This window comes from Furipterus horrens, unplaced genomic scaffold (genome assembly GCF_987537825.1).
Source record: "Furipterus horrens unplaced genomic scaffold, mFurHor1.1.pri manual_scaffold_4, whole genome shotgun sequence".
In the NCBI taxonomy this organism is placed as follows: Eukaryota; Metazoa; Chordata; class Mammalia; order Chiroptera; family Furipteridae; genus Furipterus; species Furipterus horrens.
This window is the reverse complement of record NW_028327174.1, coordinates 92,815,584-92,828,009: the sequence shown is the minus strand read 5'-3', so window position 1 is coordinate 92,828,009 and position 12,426 is coordinate 92,815,584.

Below are 12,426 nucleotides of genomic sequence, written 5' to 3'. Positions count from 1 at the left end.
GCCTCAAAGAAAACTTGCTTTGCAGCCAGGAAGTGATGACGAACCAGGCTCCCATCACTGCCTGCCATCTATCTGATGTTCAGTATGACTCAGAGATGTTAGAGTGGCAGCACCAGAGAGGGAGGGCACCACACCTTCCCTGTCCTGCAGGTGGTGGGATGAGCAGCACCCCGCACATGCTCTTGCCCTTTCAAAAGTGGTAAAAAGTCTCTGACCCCTTTGGTGTCTTACTTTGATATTAGAAAATCCTTGTTTTGCCTCCAAATTCATGCGTAAGTCTTGCCAAGGCCCGTGATTTATGGTGGGTGGATTTCATGGGCGGATTTCATGGGCATCAATGGCTCTGAGCAGCTGTTGTGGGATTTCTGGCTTCTGGATGAACACTCATTCCCAGGAAGAGCTCCCGGGACATCTAAGCCTTTGCATGCTTCCCCCTCTGCCTGTCCCCTCTGTCCCAGCATGGAGGTCATTGTAGCTATTCCTGCAATTGTTCTGGGGTCATTCAGTAAAACAAAAAAGTTGTCCCTTTTAATCCAGAATTAATGAAATGTGTTCTAGTTTATTTGCCTGTGTTTATCTGAATCTCAGTGTATGGTGCACTGAAATGTAACATTAAGAAGTAAAGTCATTGTACTATGACTATGGATAATGTTATTATTGGTCTCTTTTTGGATGTGGAAAAAATTTTATTTGTGGAAAGATGATATATTGAAAAAGAGAGAGTGTATGCTCCTGATAGAAGGGTTAAGAATTCATCAGATAAATGGCAGGTAAGATATATATATATATTTATTTTATATATTATACATGTACGCAAATATATAATTGTAGAGAGATGCTAATCTCAGCTACTAAATGATCGGAGTCAAAACTCCTTTTCTTTAAGGAGAAGGAAAACCAAGACCAGGCTGTGAAACAGAGGAGAATGGGTTGATCTGCCCATGGAGATGTGAGTCTGATGTCCTGTACCTTTAACCAGAACAGCTGTTTGCCATGTGCTGGCTCCCAGCCCTGACACTGTGGACTCACCTAAAGAGCTCACCAGTTCAAGAGGAAAGCAGATGTTCGGGGCTGTTCCCAGCGTCTGCAGAAGCAGACCAAGGCTAAGGGTGTGCTCACCAGGTGAGGCCATGCCAGTTCCCCAGGGAATCCTCCCTTCAACATTCCAGGAGTGCAGCCTTTGGAAAGGTCTGGCATTCATGCACTTGACCTTCTGGTTGCTACACCAGTAAGAAATAATCCCCAACAGCAAGAGCACCCCTGAACATGAAGAATAGCAACCCTGACTTTGTAGGCAGTGTTAAGGAATGAGGAACTCCAAAACTTAACCTTTTTTTTTTTTTAATCCTCACCTGAGGACATTTTTTAAAATTGCTTTTTAGAGAGAGAGGAAGGAAGAGAGAGAAACATCAGTGTGAGAAAGAAGCATCAGTTGGTTGTCTCCCACATGGACTTGGACTGGAGAACAAACTGCAGCCTTTCTATTACAGGACGGCACTCCAACCAACTGAGGCACACTGGCCAGAGCTGAAACTTAATCTTTTAAACTCTTTAACTTTTTGAACAATTTCTTGACCTCTCAAATTCATCATTATGAAAAAGCATAAGTGTGCTCTTCACTTCAGGGGCAGCCAAATGATTCAGATGCCAGTTTCAGGACCACAGGTCAACTTTCTGAGAATACAGATTCCTACTTCCCGCTCTGAATTCTAATGTAGTAGGTTTGGAGTGGGCCCTGGAATCTGCAGTTAAGCAAGCTGGTGTAGAACCATATTTGGGGACACTGGCCTGGTCCAAGTCCCCACAAGCATAAAAATTCCTTCCGCAATACTGCTGAGCCAAAGGGTCTTAACAGCATTGTTTCTCTCACTGAGCTGAACTCCGCCACAGAGAAATGTTCACCCACCTGCTGGTTTACCTCTTGGCACAACAGATCAAAGCCCTCTGGATTTGAGAAGTTGAGAGAACAGCCAGGGCAGGGGAACTGGTGAGTGTGAATAAGAGTGTGTCTGTGTATGCATGTGTACCCACAAGTGCATGCTTGCATTTGTCCGGGGAACTGGTTGGAGCAGGCATGAGGCAGAAGGAAAGCTAACATTTAGAAATCAGTTTGGGGTTTGACATATCCAGGTCCAGCAGCTATCAAGGTCAAAGGAAGCAGAGATGGGGCAGGATGAAAAGGACAGGTGTGCCAACGTAGAGCAGTACCAACACAAGACTGGCTTATTGGAGAGCGTCCATCTGCAATGTGACTGGTGGAAGGGGAACAGAGCCTGATCATCAGAAAAGCAGACTGGAAGAGAGAAGGCATCAGCTGGAGTTAAGGAAATGGGTACAGGGACATCAAAGTATCCAAGAGACTTCAACAAAAGGAAGTCAGTCATCCCTCCTTGTAGGGAGAAGAAAAGAAGCTGCTGGCTTACAGTGTCAGAGTAGAACAGGGCCCTTAGCACAGAGCTCTAAAGTGATTTCGAGATCCCATTAACTCATGGGGTGAGAGCTGTCACCAGAATGGCCCCCTTCACGGAAAAGATCTGGCGTTCATGCACTTGGGTGGAGAGGGCGGGTCTTTTTTAGGGCTTCTCCTGTGCTGCCAGGATGGAGCAGCCCCAGATCCTTGGATCTCCAGCTACCTCTCAGTTTTCAAGGACCCTGCCACCCTGGCTTAGCACCTTCAGTTAATAAAGTACAATTTTCCAGAAGCAGTCTAATCAGTACAGAATAGAGCAGAACTAACACTTTTTTTCTGGAAATCACCCTGCTATTATTGTGGTCCCCAAACTGCTCATTCAGCTTGCAGCAGTCCTTTACCAAGGCTGATTTTCATTGACCTTGCAGACATCTACGCTCTCTGGAACCTTTTCAAATAACTTCTCTTAAAATCAGATCAGAATACAAGTGGAGACTTTACAATTTTCCTTATTCAATTTTGTTTTTTTCTTTTTGATATACCTTTTCTAGGTTTTGAAGGTGTTTCTGAATCCTGATCCACAACCAATGCATTAACTGTCCTCCACAAGTTGATGTCATTGGCAAATTTAATCAACGTAAATTTAATGTCTTCGTGTAAGTTTTAGAAAAAGAGCTTGGACAACATAGAATTGTTATCAATCTTTGAGGTACAGTAGAAGAACCCTCCCTCCATTCTGCCATTGAATAATACATGTTCTTCAACCAGCTACAAAGTCATGTTTATGCTGACGCACACAGCACTTTGTAAATGACTCAATTACAGCATTTATCAAAGTGTATCATAATTACATCTGTACATAGTCGTCTCACTCACTGAGCTGAGTTCCTTCAAGACAAGGACCATGTTTTATCCATTTTTGTGATTTCAGTGTCCAGCACAGCACAGTGAGTGTACATTGTATGTGGTAGGGATGATCCATCTGGCCAACATTTCCTCAACTTGTCTACAGAGATGAGTATCAAGGAGACCCCTAAATCATCTTGCCAAAATGAAGGTACCCTTTTATCATGCATTTCAATCTATCAAGAAATTTAATGAGGTGTGAGCTTAACTGGACAGGAGTTAACTCCCCAGAATCATTTATTCTTCTCCTTAATACACATGAAACATCAACTTAATAATATACCATCGGTTTTGTAAACTAACCTGGACATTTGTTGGTATCCAAGGTCACATTCATTGGAGTGGAATTTTTGGCATCCACCTTGTTATGTGCCCCCTGACTTTGCATATCCATAGTCCCTTTGCCTCTCATCATCATCTCCTATGACTGCTCAAAGCTTTCTAACTGTCTCTATGCTTCTGGTGTACCTCCCCTGGCTCCCTGGGAGGTCCTTGCTTCGACCTGCTTATCTGAATTGATGGAAAACCTTCAACACCAGTTGCCTATTTTCCCACCCTCCTTTTTTTAGAGAGAGGGGAAGGGAAGGAGAAAGAGAGGGAGAGAAACACTAATGTGAGAGACAAACATCGATTGGTTGATGCTTGTACACACCCTGACCTGAGATGTGCCCTGATTGGAAATTGAACCAGTGATCCTTTGCTTTTCAGGACAACACTCAACCAACTGAGCCATACCTCCCTGTTAACCAGGGCTCCTCCATTTCTTGAACCACACTTCCCTGTTAACCAGGACTTGACGTGGGCCTGTGGCCAGGTCTAGAAGAAGGAGTGAGGATGTCATCTGGGGTCTTATCCCCTCGTGCATGGTCTGGGTCAAGGCAAGGAGGCACTGCCAAGTAGCATGCAGGAACTTTTAAGCACTGCTTCCACCTCCAAAGGCTCTTAAACAACTCTGTGAAACAGATACCTCCAAAAAACCGTGGAGACTGGATTTCCTGCTAACCCTGGAAGGAGAGGGAGGATGAGGCTTGATGTCAAGAGAGAAAAACTGAAGACAGAGGCTTGTCTTCCCTCAGAGCTAAAATATACTGTTACATAATCTTTCTTCTCTTCTGGTTTTAAGATCATTTTGACTGACAGAGAAAACAAAGGGAAAGAACCAGGATTGAGTATCTCTGTCTTCACCAAGCTGTCTTTTGCCATCAAGCCACCTGTCAAGCCCAGCTTCAAAGCTTTTGGGATTTATGCTTCCTGAATCTCATCTCAAAATGTGCATTACTCTATCCTATGTGTCCATTCTCAGCTGTACACTTTGATCTTATACATTCATTCAGCAAAGAGTCGCCAGGTGCCTACTGTGTGCCAGGCATTGGGCTAATTGCGGACACAGCACTGAAAACAAGAGGGAAAACAGATCAACCTGGCCTTCATGGAGCTCACAGTCTACCAGGAGACAGACACAAAACAAGACAAATATGTCAAATAATTATTCTAGAGGGCTGTAACTACTGTGGAGGAGAACAATACAGAGATGGGAATTGGGTGCTGGCACGTGAGGGACAGAGGAGTTGAGGTTTGAAATAATGTGGTCTGGAAAAGTCTCACTGAGAGGCACGTGAGTCCCCTCAAAAGTGCAGGATGTGGGGAGCAGACAAGGCAGGGCCTGGGGAGGAATGTTCCAGATGGACAAAACCGCCGACCAGAGCTACAACCTACTTGCTTGTTCAAGGCCGGAGTGACTAGAGCGGAGAATTGGAGCTTTTCCTATTAACATCTGAGTTTCCCAGAGAACCTGCTAGTTTCTCCTGCTCTGTGTCAGAATAGACTACTCTGAACTCTGATGCAGGAATGCTTTGGGGGCCATGAGAGTAAGTGGGCAGGCCTCTTTGTCCCACACTAGGTGGCCCCAGATGGCTATGCTTCCTAGGTTCTTGAAATCAGGCCACGCACTGTCATTGCATTCATTTATTACAGACGTAACTACCTAGTTATGGCCTACTGCATGGCCATGAAGAAAACGTTCCCCACACTGGCCTCATGTACTTGAAGAGGCCAAGAATACAGGCAAAGAACATAAACAGTAAGGGGACACGCAGAGAGATCTGGGCAGCTTATGGTGTGAAATGATGTCCAAGCCCCATCTTGAAGAATGGACAGGCATTAATGGACCAGGTAAAGAGGTGGGGAAGAGCATTCTAGACAACGTGCCTTGCATACCAGAGGTTTTGGCACATAATCAAGATACTCAGAGCAGTGCTGGCCTCCCCAGCAGGTGAGACTGTGTGATTGCTGAGGGTGATGGGGGTGAAAGATGGCAGAGAGATGAGTGTGGTGGTCAGCATGGCTCTGGTCAAGTCTGGTCTTGTCAAGGAGGGCTGTATTCTAAATGGAGTGGGAGTCGTTGAGCAGTTTGATCAGGGGAGTGACATGGTCTGGTTGGCTCTCTCTGGTGATATGAGGAGAACAGATTGGATAAAAGCTCAACAGGTAGCAGCATGACCCATGGGAAATGATGGTGGCTTGGGTGGTGTCACAGGCAGAGAGACGAGTGGACAGACTCCAGTTTAGGTGCCGGGGCTGTGGGCAGCATTGACGTGTTACTGGGTGTGAGAGAGAGGGAGGAGTTAAAGATGACACCCAGTGTCTGGCTTGCAAACAGTGGGTGGTGGCTGCATCAACAGCTGCTCTCTTCTGAACTCTCAGTTCTAGTTCAGTTTTCCTAGAGGCAGAGACTGGGGCAAGGATCTGGCGCTCTGGATTTCTGGAGGGAGTGCTTTTGGAAGGAGGACAGTGAAGGAGGCAGGACAGGGCAGGGGAAGCTAAGCAAGGGTGTCGCCTCAGCAGGAGACTTACTGCACAGGGAGCTCTGGAGTGTGAGCTGCACCCAGGATGGTTACACCTTGAGACAAGGCAGTGACCCTTTGCACCCCCATGTCCGTCTGTCATTGGCTGTAGGCTGCCGCCAGTGGGGATGGAGGGATGCTTCTTAACCACACTCTGCTCCTGCCAAAGTCAATTCTCACAAGAAGCAGACAGCTATAAGTCCATATCAGCCAATATCCTCAGGTGCTAGGGGAGTAGGGGGCAGGTGGACTGGTGCACAGGCCAAATGAGAGGGGCCTGACAGGGGCAACCACTGTACCCCCAGGCTCATCTCATCTTCTGTTGACTGGGAAACCAGATAACCAAACTGACTTGGGGGATGTTGTGGTCTGAATATTTTTGTCCCCCCAAACTATATGTTGAATTCTAACTTCCAGTGTGTTGGTATTAGGAGGTGGGGTCTTAGGGAAGTAATTAGGGCATGAGGGTGGAGACCCTATGAATAGGATGAGTGCCCTTATAAGAAGCACCACAGAACTCCCTGACCCCACAACGAGAGGGTATGGGAAGCTGGCAGACTGCAGCCAGAAGAGGGCACTCACCAGAAATCGACCAGGTTGGCACCTCCAATCTCAAGAACTGTGAGAAATAAGTTTCTGTTATTTATAAGCCGCCCAATTCTGGTACTTTGTTACAACAAACAGATGTACCAGTAAAGGCAAATTGCGCTGACTGAGGGTCTGATTCACTTGCTAATGAGTCTCAGGCTATGCAAAGAGCGCCCTCAGGAGCCCCAGCAGTGGAACAGCCCTGCACAGCCCTGCCCATGGGCCCGGGGATGGTCTGAATTGCCACTCAAGAAATGCACAGAAACACCACCCTCTGTAAGCTCCTGGCACCGGCATTGCTTCTGGTTGAAGCGGAGCTGGCAGGGTAGTGTGAAGAGACAGCTGGGCATGGAGCCCTCCAGGCTTGCTGTTCTGTGAAACCGCCCAGCACCAAACATGGGTTAGAAAGTCCCCAGTGCCTTACAGGAGCGGGGCCTGTGCCTGGCTCCCTCCCACGGTATGCAATGTGTAACTGTGACCTCGCCCCCCAGCTGGACCATGGCTCTTTCACAACATTGCTGGAACGTGTCCAGGTTGCTGTGGGAACGTGCAGGGCTCTACTGTCAAAACCCAGACCCCTCAGACACGTTGCAAAATAAACAGGATTGACAAGGCCAAGTGCTAGTTTCTGCAGCTTCCATGGCTCAAGGAAAGGTCTGGAAGGGACACTGTCCAGCCCTGGGTCTGTTGCTGGGAGACAGTGCCTGTCCCTCCCTCGAGGAGGCTGTGCTCACACACACAACTCACTTAGTGGGAGCTAGGGAGGGAGTGAAGGGCCATGGAGGGAGGAGGGATCAGGAAGACTATTCAAATCAGGTCTCCTGCACCCACTAGCCACCCCCTTTTCAAACAGGGACCACCCCCACTCCCCTGCAATGGTTGCCCTTGGGCTTAGATGAGAGAATACGGGCAAATACTGAACCTGACTCCTGATGCCTGTGTTCCTTAAATGGCAGCTGGCAAGGGCAGAAGGTAAACTACCTTTCTACCCATAGCCAGGTGCCATTTGCAGATTCACAGTGTCTTGATGGCATTCGGTGCTGGGAGCTTGGTAAACACTGGAGACTCTGCTTATTCCAAAGGGACTGTGCTTCCCCAAATGGCTCATCCCTTGACATTCGTTCTCATTATTGGCTTTTCAGTTTGCCTGCCATGCTCCCTCATTACGCAAGAGCTCAGCCTGTAAACACCTTTAATCTTTGTAACTTTGATTTCTTTTATGTACTCCTCTTCATGTGCCAAATGGGAGATAAAAAATGAACTCTAGCAATACATGACTATTGTAGCAAATTAGATAATAGAAATAAGCAAGAACCAGAAACATAATTAAAATAATCCAAAATTGCCACCCAGAGACAACCGTTGTACAATTGATTCCAAGTTTTTCCCTTGTAAATATGCCCTTGTTCTTTAAATTACTTCTCCAACTTATATATGCTGAACACCCTTCCAAATAAGTAAAGATAGAACTATAATCCATGGCACCATTTAAAATGGCTGTATAGGATGCGAGGGTGATCTGGCTGGGACATCTGTCACTCCATTGATTGCCAGGGTTGATTCAGCTGAGCTGGCTGGCTAGGTGGGTGTCCCCTTCCTCCCTCACAGATCCATGTGTGTCCCTCCCATAGCTGCGCACTCAGTCGAAGCGGACGACCTTCCCAACTAGAGGAGAAGGCTGGTCTTCAGTCAAGGGTATATGAGTAGCTGCACTCCCCTGCTAGAACCTAAAAACAAGCTCTCAAGGTCCATTTGTAGGAGAACGAAGGATAGTCAAGATTCCAAGACTCCTGACACATCCAAACGAGGCGCTGCACGTGGCAGTCTGCATTCCTTTAAAGAAAAAAAAGGGGGGGGGGGCTGTATAATACTTTCATATAGAATGTATTTTACCATTATTTAGGAGTTTTGGATCGTTTTTCTGCTATAAAGAACACTAGTGAGTAACCTTGTGCATTTGTCTTTGTGCATTTATCCACTTGTTTCTTAAGAGCAAACTCCTGGAAATAGTAAAATACAAAGGGTATGTATTTTTTGAAGGCTTTTCATGTGTATTGCTGAGTCCCTCCACAAATGTACATATTTACATTACAGTCCCTGTGGGTCATTTTCCTCACATGCTAACACTGGTTAGTGTTTCAAAATTTTTTCCAACCCAATATATGAAAAATGCATTATTGTAATGTTTTCTTCCACTTGTGTGATTACAAATGACATTTATCACTTTGACACTTATTGGCCATCTGCTTTTCTTATTTTATGAAATGCCTTTTCATTACTACTCTTAGCCAGTTTCCCGTGAGGGTGTTTCTCATTCTTTGTTGACTTATACAGGCTTCCTACCTACGCTCTGATACACAGAATATTCTTCTTTGTGTGGGGAGGAATTACTTCATGAACATCTTGGTGGAAGTGCTATGAGGTGAGGTTCCCTCCAGGAGGCCTTAAAGGAGAGAGGTCGCTCTCAGAGGAGTTTTAGGGCAGCCTTGTGTTTATTGTCCAAAATGGTCCTAACAGAGGATTGAGACTGTGGGGCAGCAAGCACAATTTCTGGCCTTGGCAGGACACTGGATCCAGGTGTCATGAAGAGGGGCACTGGACGGTGCTGTAAATTCCTCATGTCAGCCACACCTCTGGCCCTCAGACAGGCGGCATCAGCATTGTTCAGAAACCTTTTTAGCACTTTTAGGCCCCAGTCCAGGAGACTCAGAAGACTTGGTAAAACATATAGACATAAAATTTACCATTTTAATCATTTGAAGTATACAGTTCAGTGGTATTAAGTACATTCACATTGTGTACAACCACAGTACTTTTTCATCATCCCAAACTGAAACTCTATACCCACTGAATAGCATCTCCCCATTTTTCTCTACCCCCATAGCTCCTGGCAACCATCATTCTAATTTCGGTTTTTATGAATCTGACTATTCTGGTACCTCATATAAGCGGAATCATACAGTATTTGTCCTTTCGTGTCTAGCTTATTTCACTTAACGTAAAGTCTTCAAGGTTCATCCATGTTGTAGCATGTGACAGAATTTCCTTCCTTTTTAAGGCTAAATAGTATTCTATTGTGAGTCTGCATGTCACATTTTTTAAAGTTTGTTATAAAAGTGTGCTTTATTATAAGGAAAATTTAAATATAACCAAGAGTACTGAAAATAATGTAACTAGCATTTACAGCCTCAGTCAGAGTTCTTTATTAAATAAGCATTTTTCTGCTATTCCATGAATAGTTAACAATCAGCTTATGCAACAAAATATGTAACTTGAAAAAGTGAATAAAGAATACAAAATGATGGACTTCCAGCCAGAATGGAGGCTTAGAAGACACCCTGCATCTCCCTCCAAAACTAAAAAGGAATACAACTACCTCAGAACTGGAAACAACCAGAAGTTTCAGGAAATCGAGCTGTATGGAAGTTCAACAAACAAAGATATAAAGAAGAAATACTCATCCAGACAGGTAGGAGGGGTGGAGCCAGGGCGGAGAGGACGCGGTGTGGTGGCGGCAGTGACAGGCCAGCGGAAAGTACAGTCACATGTTTTAAAAAGTGGGGAGGGGCACCTGGGGAGCACTCCCAGCACCAGACCAGACCGCACAGCTAACGGTTCCAGCACCAGGGAAAATAAAGCCTCATTGCTTTTAACTGTGCAAACAAGTGGGGGTTGGGGCCGAGGAAGAAAATGCTGGTCTCTCAGTAGAGTCTGCTTGTTTAAAGGGCCTCATGGTCATAGAACATCCAAAGACCTACTCACCCTGGGAATGACAGCTAGGGCAACAAATAAAGGGGTGGCAGTCCCATAGAAAAGTGCGAGAAGTTTTTGGAAAAGGGGCGAGTGCTGAGCAATCAGCATTTATCCCTCAGACCCCTCCCCTTCACACAATGCCACAACATGGTGAAATGGGTCGCCCTGTACTGATGAATACCTAAGGTTCTGCCCCTTACAACATAATAGGTGGAACAGTTCTACCTAAGACATGGAGGCAAACAAACCCAGGATGAGGAGACAGAGAAGTATGGCCCAAAAGATGGAACGGATCAAGATTCAAGTGGGAGAACTAAGTGATGAGGTGATAGCCAACCTAACAAACGAGGAGATAGCCAATCTAACAGATGCAGAGTTCAAAGCACTGGTGATAAAGATGGTCACAGGCTTGAAAGATATGCTTAAATATGGCAGACGCAACAGGGAAGAAGTGAAGGGTATGCTAAATGACACGAAGGCAAATCCACACAAAACCAATGGTGAAGGGAAGGAAACCAAGGTTCAAATCAATGATTTGAAACATAAGGAAGAAAAAAAAAACAAAAAACAATCAAGTAGTACAGAATGAGGAGACAAGAACTGAAAGAAATGAGAGTCTTAGGAACCTCTGGGACAACTTTAAACATGCCAACATCTGAATCATAGGATTGCCAGAAGGTGAAGAGAGAGAGCAAGAAATGGAAAGCTTACATGAAAAAATAATGAAGAAAAACTTCCCTAATTTGGCAAAGGAAATAGACATACAAGTCCAGGAAGCACAGAGAGTCCCAAACAAGCTAGACTCAAGGAGGACCACACAAAGACACAGCATAATTAACATGCCAAAGGTTCAAGATAAAGGGAGAATCTTAAAAGCAGCAAGAGAAAAGCAGAGAGTTACCTACAAAGGGGTGCCTATAAGACTATTAGCTGATTTCTCAAAAGAAACTTTGCAGGCAAGAATGGACTGCCAAGAAGTATTCAATGTGATGAAAAGCAAGGACCTACAACCAAGATTACTCTATCCAGCAAAGCTATCATTTAGAATGGAAGGGCAGATGAAGTACTTCCCAGACAAGGTAAAGCTAAAAGAGTTCATCATCACCAACCCATTATTATATGAAATGTCAAAGGGACTTATTTAAGAAAAAGAAGATCAAAATTATGAACATTAAAATGACAACAAACTCACACTGTCAAAAACTGAATCTAAAAAATAAACACAAAATCCAACTAAGCAAACCGGAATAGAAACAGAATCATAGGTATGGGGATCATTTGGAGGGTTATCAGCTGAGAGGGGGAAGGGGGAGAAATGGGAAAATGGTGCAGGGATTAAGAAGCATAATCGGTTGGTACAAAATAGACAAGGGGAAGTTAAGAATAATATAGGAAAGAGTGAAGCCAAAGAAGTTATATGCATGACCCATGGACATGAACTAAGCGGGGTGGAATTGCTAGAGGGAAGGGGGTTACTGGGCAGAGGGGAGCAAACAGAAAAAATTGGGATGACTGTAATAACATAATCAATAAAATATACTTTAAAAAAAGAATACAGAATGATGAACCAAAAACTTAGGGTTCTGTGTGTTTTTTTTATTAATACAGCTTTTAAAATAAAATTAAATACAAGTCATCTTCATATAGTAGGTTCTCTTCCTACAAGAAAGTTTGCAAAACTGTTAAACAGTGTTCTAAAATGTGGCTGAAGTTATACTTTACATACTTTAACTTCTTATATATACATTACCTGGTTAAATATTTTAACCACATTTTCATTTTACAGGTAAGACCATAAACATTCTCTAATAATACCACACTATGCAAAAATAATTTTATCCCAGTATATATTTCTTTAAAATGTTTCCTAAAATGGAATTGCTCATTTATAAGTGAGCTGGTTGAATTAATCTCTCTAGACATTGA